Source organism: Trichosurus vulpecula, chromosome 1, assembly GCF_011100635.1.
Source record: "Trichosurus vulpecula isolate mTriVul1 chromosome 1, mTriVul1.pri, whole genome shotgun sequence".
Taxonomy (NCBI): domain Eukaryota; kingdom Metazoa; phylum Chordata; class Mammalia; order Diprotodontia; family Phalangeridae; genus Trichosurus; species Trichosurus vulpecula.
In genome coordinates, this window is record NC_050573.1 from 116,887,819 (window position 1) to 116,900,162 (window position 12,344).

The following is a 12,344-nucleotide window of genomic DNA, read 5'->3' on the forward strand; positions in this document are numbered from 1 at the left end:
TTTTCCTGGTTATCCTTCATACCAGGAATGCATTTCTTTGCATCCTTAGCATCTACTGCTTAGCACGGTGCCTGGAACATAGTAGAGGCTTAATAAATAGTTGTTGACTGACCCATGGTCATTTAACCAGTAAGTGATGAAAATGGGATTTGAACTCTGCTTTCTGACTCCAAGGCAGGCACCCTATCTACTTTGCCATTCTGCCTCTAGGTCAAAGGGGGCAATGTTGTCAACAAAAAGACATATGAGAATTCAGAATCCAAAAGTTCAAATGATAATAGAAGGTAGAGAGGATTTGGGTGAAGACTAGTAGAAAAGAAACACAGAAGCCAGGTTGTCATTGGAGTATACTACAGATCGCTTAGAAGTTTACTAACAAGTGAAAAGCCTTGGGCAGAGGTTTGATATTGTAGCAATGGACAACTTCAATTTTCTAGAAGCTGTCAGAGTTCTCTTTGCCAAAAGTCAGCAACTGAGCTTTTTATGAGTTGCCTTCATAATAACTTTGTTCTTCAAAAGAGAGAGTGAGCAGTGAGGGACAACTGTACTTTTGGAATGGATTTTGACTAAAAAGAGAAACTACTTGCTGAAAGACAGATGATGAAGCACTGGATCACCCTGAGGGAGAAACAGGAGACAGCATGTGCCAAAGGATTAAAATTATAGCCACTACCCACCCTCTGAGCTGGATAAAAATAGCCCAAGACCCTGAGCCCTAAAGTCTTGGGAATAATAATGTTACTCCCCTCCCCACCAACTCTGCTACCAGTTCTGCCCCTGTAGCCATTATGCAGGGAAGCAACCCTTGTGGAGGGTTGCCAAGACCCAAACCAACTTCTGACCAACTGCTATCGATGGTCAGCAAAGCTCAAGGGCCTCAGGAATAGTAGGGGAAAACTGTCGCTGTTTCTAGCCCAGCCCTCATCCAAGAAACTAATCCCTGTGCAGAAGAGGCCATCCGTATCTACCAGCCCCAGTAAATGGGCTTGCAATACAATCTACCCAAAGCAGCAAGGCACTGTAAGAGATAGATAGAAGGCAGTGTGTTAGGTAAACCAAAACATCATCTTCAACCATTAGTCAATTACCACCAAGGGGCAGGCGCTGCAGCTCCTTCCTCCTCAGTAACCACAGCTACTGAATGCAGAAAAGAAAGTTCTCACCACCAAAGTCCTAGGCACTGTAAAATGGTTCAACATTATGAATTTATATGGTTTTTATCAGTGGAGATAACATTAAATAAGATGTATCGCCATCTGCTTTGTTGCTGCACTTTAAGGACTAAAGGACCTTTTCATCTGACTGGTAGCTGAAACCTCCTATATCCATTAAATGAATGAGAACCTCTTGAGAGTAGGGGGTATCTTACTTTTCTGTTTGTATCCTCAGTGCTTAGCATAGTGCTTTATATATAGTAAGTGCTTGATAAATGATTTCAATAATTCATTCATCTTGAGAGCAAGTTGACCTATCAATCAATTAATAAGCATTTATTAAGTGTAGAGTTTGTGATAAAGAAGATATAGCAAGACAGGCACAGTCTGACATGCAACCTAGACTTTAGGGGAACATGTTTCAGAGAGTTCACATAAAGGACGGATAGAATCCAAATGACTGGATATTCTTCAGGAGAAGTTGGCTTAGGGTAGGATGGAAAGCTCTTGAGAAAGAAGTTCTTGAAACAGAAACAGAAATGATTTTGTTAAGTATGAAAAGCAAGGTGTGGGTCAAGAAGACAAGTTGCACAGAGAACTCATCAACCAGTTAAGATTAAAAAATAAGATAAAGGGGCAGTTAGGTGGCACAGTGAGTAGAGCACTGGCCCGGAGTCAGGAGGACGTGAGTTCAAATCTGGCCTCAGACACTTGACACACTAGCTAGCTGTGTGACCTTGGGCAAGTCACTTAACCCCAATTGCTCTGCCTTCCCCCTGCAAAAAAAAATAAGATAAAACCAACCCTATATGCATCAAAGATGGAAGCAAATATAAGGTACTAAAAATAGCTTCAAAACCATTGCATGATCCTCTAGAAACAGATTGCTAGTATCTGGAATGAGCTGGGGCCAGTGAAGAAAGCATAGAACAATAAAAAGTATGTTTTGACAAATTCTGGAGTCAAGAGAGAAATCAGAGAAGGTATATGACCACTACTTTGGGGCTGAGGGGCATAGAGAGGATAATGACATTGGCCTGTAGAGGAACGCCTGAATTATTTGACTGATTTGGCCTCCATTTTCTCTGCCAAACCGAATTATTTTTGGGCCAAGATGGATAGAACAAAATGGTTTACAGGGAATTGAAACTGAAGATTAGTGAAGAGATATGAAAAGAGGACCTCAATAAATTCAATTTATTGGGTCCAGACAAACTACATCATAGAGTACTGAAAGGATTGGCTGATGAGATTTCTGAGCCACTGTGATTTTTGGAACACTGGAGAATGACACAGGTGCTGCAGGATTGGAAAGGGGGCAAATTGTTGATTTTTTTTTAACAAAAGGGAAGATGGTAAAATCGGTAAACTATGGGCCAGTGAGCTTTTTTGATTCTTGGCAAAATGCTACAACATATTACCAAAAGGAAGGCTTATGAGCAATGATCATTGAAAGTCAACATGGCTTCAGTGTAAACAGATCCTGTTAGAATAGTCTAATTTCCTTTTATTAACAGGTTAAATAGACTGGTAGATCAGAGGACTGGTATAAGACTAATATACTTAGATTTCAGTTAACCATTTAATAAAAGAATTCAAAATGCTAACGAAAAGTTAAAAGTGTATTTAGAAATGGTAAAAAGATCAGATCCCAAAGTAGTTAATGTCAGCTAGAAGGAGTCTATAGAGGGTAATGCCTAGAAATCTTTCTTTGACTGTGTTATTTAGCTTGTAAAAATTGTTGAGTAGAATGAAGTCATGGAAGCTATCCTTGCCAAATTTAAAGACGACACAAAGTTGAGCACAGTAGCAAATGAACTGGATGATAGAGTCAGAATCCAAGAAAAGATATTGACAGGTTAGAATGATGGGCTCAATTTCAGTAGTAATAAATCTAAAGTGCTACACTTGAGTTAAAACAATCGGCTCCCAAAGTACAGGATAGTGGAAATGTGGCTAGAAAACAATTTCTGTGAAAGATATATGGGGGATGTAGTAGAGCATAATTATACTGTGAATCAAAGACTTAGCATGGCAACCGAACAAAGCTAATGCTGTACAATGCTGCATTAATACAGGTGGAGTGTCCCAGATATGGGAGATGATAGTTCTTCGATATTTTGCCTTGATTGTACAATTGGAACATGTTTAGGTCTGGGTGCCATCATTTAACTCAGCCTTAAGCAATCAGGAGTGTGTTTTGAAGAGGCTAACCTAGATAGAGTGGGATGACTGGATCATCCTATCCAAGCATCAGTTTAAGGAACTGGAAATATTTAGACTAGAAAAGAGAAGACTCATGAGAGACTTGTTTTACTTTGCGACAGAGGGCAGACTTAGGTCAATGGGCTTAAGCTGTAAGGAGGCAGATCTATGCTTGACATAATGAACAACTTCCTAACAATTAGAGCTGTCCAAAAGTGGAATGGGTTACCTCAGAAGGTTATTGGTTCTCTTTATCGTAGGTTTCTGAGCAAAGGCTGGATATTATTTTTCAGCATTCTTACAGAGGGAATTTCTTTATTCAAGTAAAAGTTGGACAAGATAGCCTCTGAAGCTCCTTCTTATTTTGAGATTTTGTGACCAAATGATCTTTGAGTTGACCTTTAGCTCTAAATCATATGATCCCATGATTTTACAGATAAGGAAACAGAGGTCCTCAGAATGAAATGACTTTCCCAAGGTCACAAATCTACTGAGTCACAGATCTGAGACTTTTAAAAAATCATGTCCGGTGATCTTTCTAGTAGATTGTCTAATTTTTTCCTTCCATGAGTCTGATCTTGCCATTCCAAGGGAGATTTGCTGAGCTTTCTTCTAAGCTGTTTGTACAACAAAAAGATTACCCAGCCCATCAGCAAGTCATTGAATTCCACGGAGCTGCCTCTAGCTGCCCCACCTAAATCCTTAGCATGGCCCTGTTTCATTACAGTTGTCATTGGACAGACATGTTTGTGTGGTTTTGGAAACCTGTCCATTAGAGGGAGCCAAAGGCTTTATCTCAGCATAAGCCAAGCAGGACAGTTTCAAGAACAATCCTGACCATAAGTTTTGACTGAATTTGTGAGTACAATCCATTTGTAGGGCATCAGGTCACAGAGACCTGGAGTTTTAGGACATTGAGGTCATAGAGACCCGGAGTTTTTACTTACTTGTTTTACATATGGAACCATGGAGACCAACTATGCTTGTTGATATGTCTTTAAAAACACCCTCCTCCCATGCCCCCCAAAAAGAACCAATAACAGGGTAGTTGGGAGGGCTACTGTGGACAAAGCCAAAGAAGTCCAAAAAGTAGACAATCCATAGACCCCAAGGAATTTTCATTCACAGAGGAAGAGAATGATAACTTAGTTGAATCAAAGATGAGAATATAATTTTTAAAGGAATGAACAGAATCTTTGTTCAGTTATCCCTTGTTGACATTATCCTTTAATGATAATAAGAAAGGTGATGATGATGATAGCTAATGAGACCTAACTGGTAAAATTTCACTGTGAACATTTATACTTCAGAAATTGGCAAATGCTACAAAGGGGGCTTGATTTCTTATTTTATTGATTTTCTAGACTTAAAAAATGATGGAGAAAATGTTAGTAACACAGATTGAACCTCAGAGTATGCCTTTTCAGGGAACCAGTGGTTAAACATTTACCAGCACATCCCTGCTTATAAAGTATTCCTTTTTTCAAATTCAGTTGAACAAACATTGAAGAAACATAAATATAACTGAAAACATTATAGTATTAATTCTTCTGTCCTATTCTACCCAACATTGAAAGCACAACTTTTTAAAAATTATGTGACTTATTATGTTATGGATTTGAATTTATTATAATTAAATACAACTTAGTATATAGGCGTATAGATTTGAAATCAGAGGACCTGGGTCTAGGTCATGCCTCTGAAACATACTTCGTGACCCTGGCAAAGTCATATAACCTCTCTGGCAACTCTCTAAAGAATATACATTGCAAAGGAGGTTCTGACCTGCTTTGGCAGAGGGTGTTCCCTTACATGGGTACTCCCTATACCAATGAAATCACAGGTTGAGACCCTATCTTTGAATGTATTATGAATCAAATCACATGCTCTGAAATGTAAAAACTAAAAACAATTTTAAAAATCCCCTTAAAAATAGTTGTTTTTCTGTCACCCCACTCCCCTCCCATCCCTTTTTCCCTTCCTTTACTGGTGAACAGGGCAACCAGAATATACGCCATCTTGGAGTGGGGGGGAGGGTAGAAATGGGGAGAAAATCTGTAATTCAAACTCTTGTGAAAACCAATGCTGAAAACTAAATATGTTAAACAAATAAATTAAATAAAAAAAAAGTTGTTTCTTTGGCCCTTGCCAACAGGCAGTCTGTGCTTCACAGGCAAACTCTCTTGATGCTTCCATGCCTTGTCAGGATCCTTCCCTTAACTCCTGGGTCTAGGACCTTGTCTTTTTATCAGCTATCTCTCATTAAACCTTTCTGACTGGTACTTGCTTGTTTGTGACGTCATGGGTAGAAAACCTATCAAATGCTCCTCAGTTCACCTTCCCTCTCCAACTCACCCTCTCACACTTGTTAAAAAACAAAACCAAAAAACAACACATAAATAGTAGACCTATTGTATGGGCCTGACCCTGAGTGTCCCCACTGAACTAAGGGACAGGGAGGAGGGAGGAGAGCATAGCTACAGGCAGCGCACTTTGTAAGTGTGTGTTCAAGGAATTTTATTTCATATTTAATGTCAAACAGTCAAAGGGCATTATTTTTATTTAACAAACTAGGGAAATATAAATAACTTTTTAAAAAAAATCAATATCTTAACACCTTAAAAACCACAAACTTTAAAAGTGAGACATAAAATATCAAATTTTTGGAGATATTAGGGTGTCCCTGGTCATATCTAACATATCCTATTTTTTCCTTCCCCCATTGCTTTTACCAGTTGCTGCTAAGAGAATTAACTTATCCTTGGCTTAAAATGTGTGATCCACTCTGGGGATAGCTGAGGAAACACCATCACCAGGAGTTGTATAAATCACTGCTTCCATGCACTCTAGAAGAAACCAAGTTTCTGGGCTATTTCTTGTTTAATAAATTTCCAGGTAAGTTCAGGGGAACACATGTTGATTCCTTGCAGGTGAGAGACCAACATTAGTTCAATGAAACATAATGAAAAGGGGCACCTCTGCTGGGTTCCACAGATGTGCTTGTCATTTAGGCAACCCCTACGAAGAGGGTGTTGAGAGGTGGGAAAGATTCCTGATAAGACTGTTCTGGGACTATAGACTGTGTGCCATCTTTGCATCAGGGCCCAGGATTCACCGGGTGTGGCTGCTCAGTCTTTCATGTTTCTGAAAGCAATTTCCAGGTTGTCACACAACAGTAGCCAGGCTACATGCAATGAAGGAAAACATTTTCTTTTCCAAAATGAATCATGAATTTCACGACAGATTTTCTATCATTTTAGGTGTGGACTTTACATGAGGATAGAACCTTAAAAAACATTTTACCATCATGAACTGAATTGTCCCTTCCTTCCTTTTTTCTATGACCTTCCAGAATATTCAAATGGAATTAGGTTTGAAACCTGGCTCTGCCATTTACTTCCTGAGTGATTTGGTGGGGTGGGGGGAGGGTGGCATTTCTTTACCTGCAACATAGGGAAAGTGGACTGGATGAGCCCTAAAATCCTTTCCAGCCCCAGAGCTACAGTCCTATGTTGAGTCACAGTGTACAGGATAGGTGAGATTTTACTTGTTTGCCTCTCTTCTAATCAGGTGATATCTGGAGTGTTGTATTCTCACCATCACATTTTAGGAAAGACATTGATAAGCTGAGCATCAGAGGAGGGCAACTAGGATGTGAAAAGCCTCAAATTCTTCCTTTACAAAGATGAATTGAAGGAAGTGGGATGTTTAGCCTTAAGAAGATAAGATTTAAAGCATAGAAAATCCTGTCATGTGGAAGAGGGATCAGACTTTCTGTTTCAATGACAAGAGAAATAGGAAAAATTTAAGGTTGTTTCAGAGACATCAATAGGGTTAATACAGGGAAGAATTTCTAATTCAATACTACAAGAATTTATTAAGTGCCTGGTAGGTGCCAGGTGAGAGAGATACAAATGCAAAATGAAAAATAGCTCCTGCCCTCAAGGGGCTTAAATTCTACTGTTGACTGTTACACATGAACAAACAAGTCCATACCTAATAATCTAGGGAGGGAATCATCATTGATAACTGGGGAGGTAAGGGGAGGGTTTCTGTAGGTAATGACCCAACAAGCTAGGCCTTGAAGGAAGCTAGGGATTTTAAGAGGTAGAAGTGAGGAAGGAAGGAATACAAGGCAAGGGGAAGAGACGATATTAAAGAGACAGTCTTTCTGCTTTCCACTTTCCATCTGTAAGATGAAGCAATCAGATTAGATATCACCGTTTATATCAATAAATCACTAACTTGGCTATAACTTCTAAATTTTATGAATAGTTAGGATAGTTTTTGTTGTTGTTCCGTTGTTTGAGTCATGTCTGACTCTTTGTGACTCTATTTAGGGTTTTCTTGGTAGAGACATGGGAGTGGTTTGCCATTTCCTTATCCAGCTCATTTTACAGGTGAGGAAACTGAGTCAAACAGGATTAAATGACTTGTCCTGGGTCACACATCTAGTCAGTGTCTGAGGCCAGATTTGAACTCAGGTCTTCCTGATTACAAGTCTGGTGCTCTATCCACTGTTCTTCTACCTAGCTTCCCCAGTAATTATAGTAGTCATTTAAAAAAATATTGAAAAAGTTAATATGAAAGTTTCTCTCTTGATCAATTCCTTTTTACTAAATGAACTTGATGTAAAACCTTTAAAAAACCCTCACAAATGTAGACTACAGAAAGCTAAATGTATTATTTGATATGTTATTTTAAACATTATCCCATATCTCTTATTAAGAAATTGTTAGGGTGGTTGGTTTCTTTTTTTAAAAAAATATTAAATAAGAAACCAGATTCCTACAGAAACATATCTTGGCAGACAGATCAGTTCTCTAAAAGTTGGTGGTAAGTAATGCCATTGGGCCTCCCCATGGGGAAGGACCTCTGAAGTCAAACTTCCTTCGGAAGGCAGCCATTCAGGCTTTGGATATGAAAGGTGACCACACCTGGGCTTAGCTTTTTTATTATTCTTGCATTGTAACCTGACTTTGGTTCAGGAAGAGGAAATCCTTGGGCTTAATTGAAGCCAATCAACCAGAGGTCATGGGGGTAATGCTTACCAGACTGAAAGCAAAGGTAAAATGAAAATGAGGAGGAAGAAGGCTAGGGAGGACTTTATGGTTTCTAAGAGTCCACATGAAGGCTGAGGCCAAATGCACCTGGAAGGGAAAACATACTTGAACCCTGAAATATACAGAGCAAAAGGGAGTTATAAAAATAAATCGAGTTTATTTAGAGTATTGCTTTTCCATCTCCCCCATGGGTTGCCCAGCCATTATCTAGGACTGGGAAGGCTGGTTTGCTTAGACCAGAATTTTGGGTGTTTATGATTGGGGTGACTGAAGGAGCAGCTGCTGGTGAAGGGAATGTCAATGGCTTCATTATACAAGACCTTCCCTCCCAACCCCTCCCCTTCTTTCCCAGCTTCACAGTTTCTGGTACTAAACAGCTTTGATTGAAGATTTCTCTGTTTCATTTAAATTGTAAATGGCATGCTGCAATATGCTTTCTGGCAAAGTGTAATATGCCTCTGGGATTCTTTGGAGGTGTTTAAATGACAAGCAATCACATGACTATTTCAATTTGACTTTATGTTCAATGAATATTTATTAAGCATTTTAAAAAATATGCTGTAGGCTACTGTGGTAGGCACTGGGGAAGGTGAAGAATTTAATTATGGCTCCTGTCCTCATAAAGCTTATTGTCTGTTAGGAGTATTTGACACATACATTAAAAACAAAAAGCAAAACTATGACAGAAATACATAATAACTGCAGTAAATAGGTACAAGCAAAGTTCTAGGTGCCCCAAGACCTTTTCCTACTGGGGATATTAGAGAAGACTCCACGGAAGAGGTTGGCACTGGAGTTTGCCCGGTACTTGTGGTCCTCCTGATAGACTCAAGGGCAGGGTATATATATATATATATATATATATATATATATATATATATATATATATATATATATATATATATATATATATATATATGTATAAATATACAAACACAAATACATACAATAAATATACATATATGCATACATATACACATACATACATATATACATTATATATACACATACACATATGCGTACATATGTGTGTATGTATATACAAACATCCCTATATACACATATACCTACACACATATAAAATATAAATATAAACACAGGATATATTCTCATTTGGAAGGATTTTGAGATTTGCAAAATATTATACTTATATCATCTCATATATCCTATTTGGGAGTTTGACTGTCATTTACTACCTGAGCAGCCTCAATAAAGCTTCTTAGCCTTTCAGGCCTTGGTGTCCTTATCTAGAATATGAGAAGCTTGAACTAAATGACCTTTTTTTCCAGCTCCAAAGATCCTATGATCTTTTCCAAATTGATAGGGCCTGACAGAACTTGACTTCCATTCATATGACTCTCTAGAATTCTGGATCACCCTCTTGCCATGATGAGGCATCAGAAGAGGGCCTTGGTGGAGGAATATGTATAGTCTATTACAAGATTCTTAGCATGTCAGTATAGGGAGGTGGAATGAAAGCTGGCTCAAGAGTGAGGTCAGGCCCTAGCCTGTACCAGGGAAACCCTACATGCCATCCAAGAGTGCCTTCTGTGATAAACGACTGTGATCTGTCACAGCATTTAGATTGCCAGGCAGCAGAATAATGGGTCATTAAAGAAAGAAGTAGACAATAAAAATACCAAAGGTCAAAAGTACATTTGGGACATTTGGCTGATTGAGGCTGGTATTAAAGAGACTTTGTAAGCCTTCCAGACAAAATTAAAGATTTTCAGAGCTTTGTTTCTACTCTTCCTTTGATATGACTCTGAGATCCTTTAAACCTGTTACAGAAAAAGCATCTGAATTCTTTGGCAGCTTCATGAGACTGGCAGCTTCGTTGGGCTGGTAAACCCAAATTAACATGAAATACAGACAGGATCACTAGTAGTGAGGTTAAAGAATATGGAGTAGGAGTCATAAACACAAACCAAAATAAAGCTTTGGTGTTCATTCTGTGGGATGTGGGAAAAGGCTGCTGCTGCTGCTGCTCTGTGTGTGTGTGTGTGTGTGTGTGTGAGCGCACACACACACACTATTTTCTGGCCACGTCTGTACAGATGTGGAGAGATTTCATAGCTAATGCTATCTTTGCTATTACATACCACAATGTTACAGAATTCCAGCATTGAAAAGGGGTTTTTGAAGCTTTTCAAGGGAGGTTTAGCTTAAGATAAAAATTAATTAAGGATATGATAATTGTCATTATGGACTTAGAGAGCTATTTTGTGGAAGATGGATTAAACTCATTCAGCTTGGTCTTAGTATGCAGAACTAAGAGCACCAAAATAAACTTAAGGGACATAGATTTAGGGTCATTATAAGGAAATGCTTCCTAGAACTTAGTGATATCCAGAAGTATATAAAAATAGATCTGATAATCATCTACATAGAGGGGATAGTTGAATCCCTGGGAATTTGTGAAATCGTCAAATGAAATGGTATAGAGGGAGAAGAGAAGATGGCCCAGGATGGAGCAATAAAGACAACCATGGTTAGAGTCAATAAAGGAGACTGATGAGTGGCCAGGCAGTAGGAAAAGCATCAGGAGAGAGTAGTATCTTGAAAACCTAGAAAGGAGAGAGCATTGAGGAGAAGATGGTGATCAACAGGGTCAAAGACAGGGAGGTTCAGAAGGATGAGGACTGAGACAAGGCCATTGGATTTGCCAATTAAAATATCATTGGTAATTTTGGAGAGAGCAGTTTTAGTTGGATGGGACCTCAATGAAACTATCTAATTCAATAAATAACTGAATGAGAATTCTCTTTGCAACATCCCCCCAAAGTCATCATGTAGCCTTTGTTCAAATATATCTGTTAAGGGTGACTCACTACTGGCTTCCTTCAACACATTTCAAATCCTACCTTCTGTGGGAGGCATTTCTTGCTCCCCATCCCCATATATTCTTACTCTTCTTCTCCCCCCACCCAGTGTCTTCCTTCTGAGACCACCTCCAATCTACCCTGAATATATCTTGTATGTATATGGTGGTTTGTGTTCAAATGTGAACTTCTTGAAGGTAGGGTCTATCTTTTGCCTTTCCTTGTGTACTCAGCATTTAGCGTTGCTCCTGACACATAGCAAACACTTAATAAATGCTTGTTGACTGACTCACTTCATAAGGCGGCTTGTTTTACTTTCAGATTGCTCTAATGGGTTTTGCCCATACATGGAAACTCAATCTGCCCTTTGACAACTCATACTAAGTACTACTAGTTCTACATTTTTGGGCCAAGCATTATGTATTCACTCTGCCACATGACATCCCTTAAAATAGTAGAAGATAGTACCATATCCTCCCACTTCCCAGTCTTGGAAAAACATCTGAAGTTATGCCAATTTATCCTCATATGGTATTATTTCTATCTCTCTCACCATGCAGTTTGCCCTCTTCTAGATATGCTCTAGCTCCTTTGTGTCTCTAATTAAATGTGGGGCTCAGAGTTAAAAATAATACTCCAGTGGTGTTCTGATTAGGGCAGAGTACAATAAGACCATCAGATCCTTAATTCTTGATGTTGCCTTCTGTTAAAATGCAGCCTAGGGTTACACTGGCTTTTTTGATCTTTGTTGTTATGAGGTTGTAGCCCCTTAAACAACTCCCTTCCCCATCCTTTTCACATCAACAGTTCATAATGATAGCAACTGGCTTTAATAAAAGAATCCTCTTGGTTCTTTACTTATCTCCTTGTACAACTATCCCTTCTCTTTTTTTTTACTAGTTTGTGGTCTTACTCTAAACCCCTAAATATGAGTATCTAACAAATTTCTTTTATCAACCCTCTTCTGCTCTCCTTTTTTTGAGGCTTATTCCACTTATGTGGATTTAATTATCATCTCTTTGCAGATTTCTCATCACAGCATGGAGGTGACCCTGGGATTTTGGAGACTATTCTAGTAGAAGTCAAACTCTGACACATTT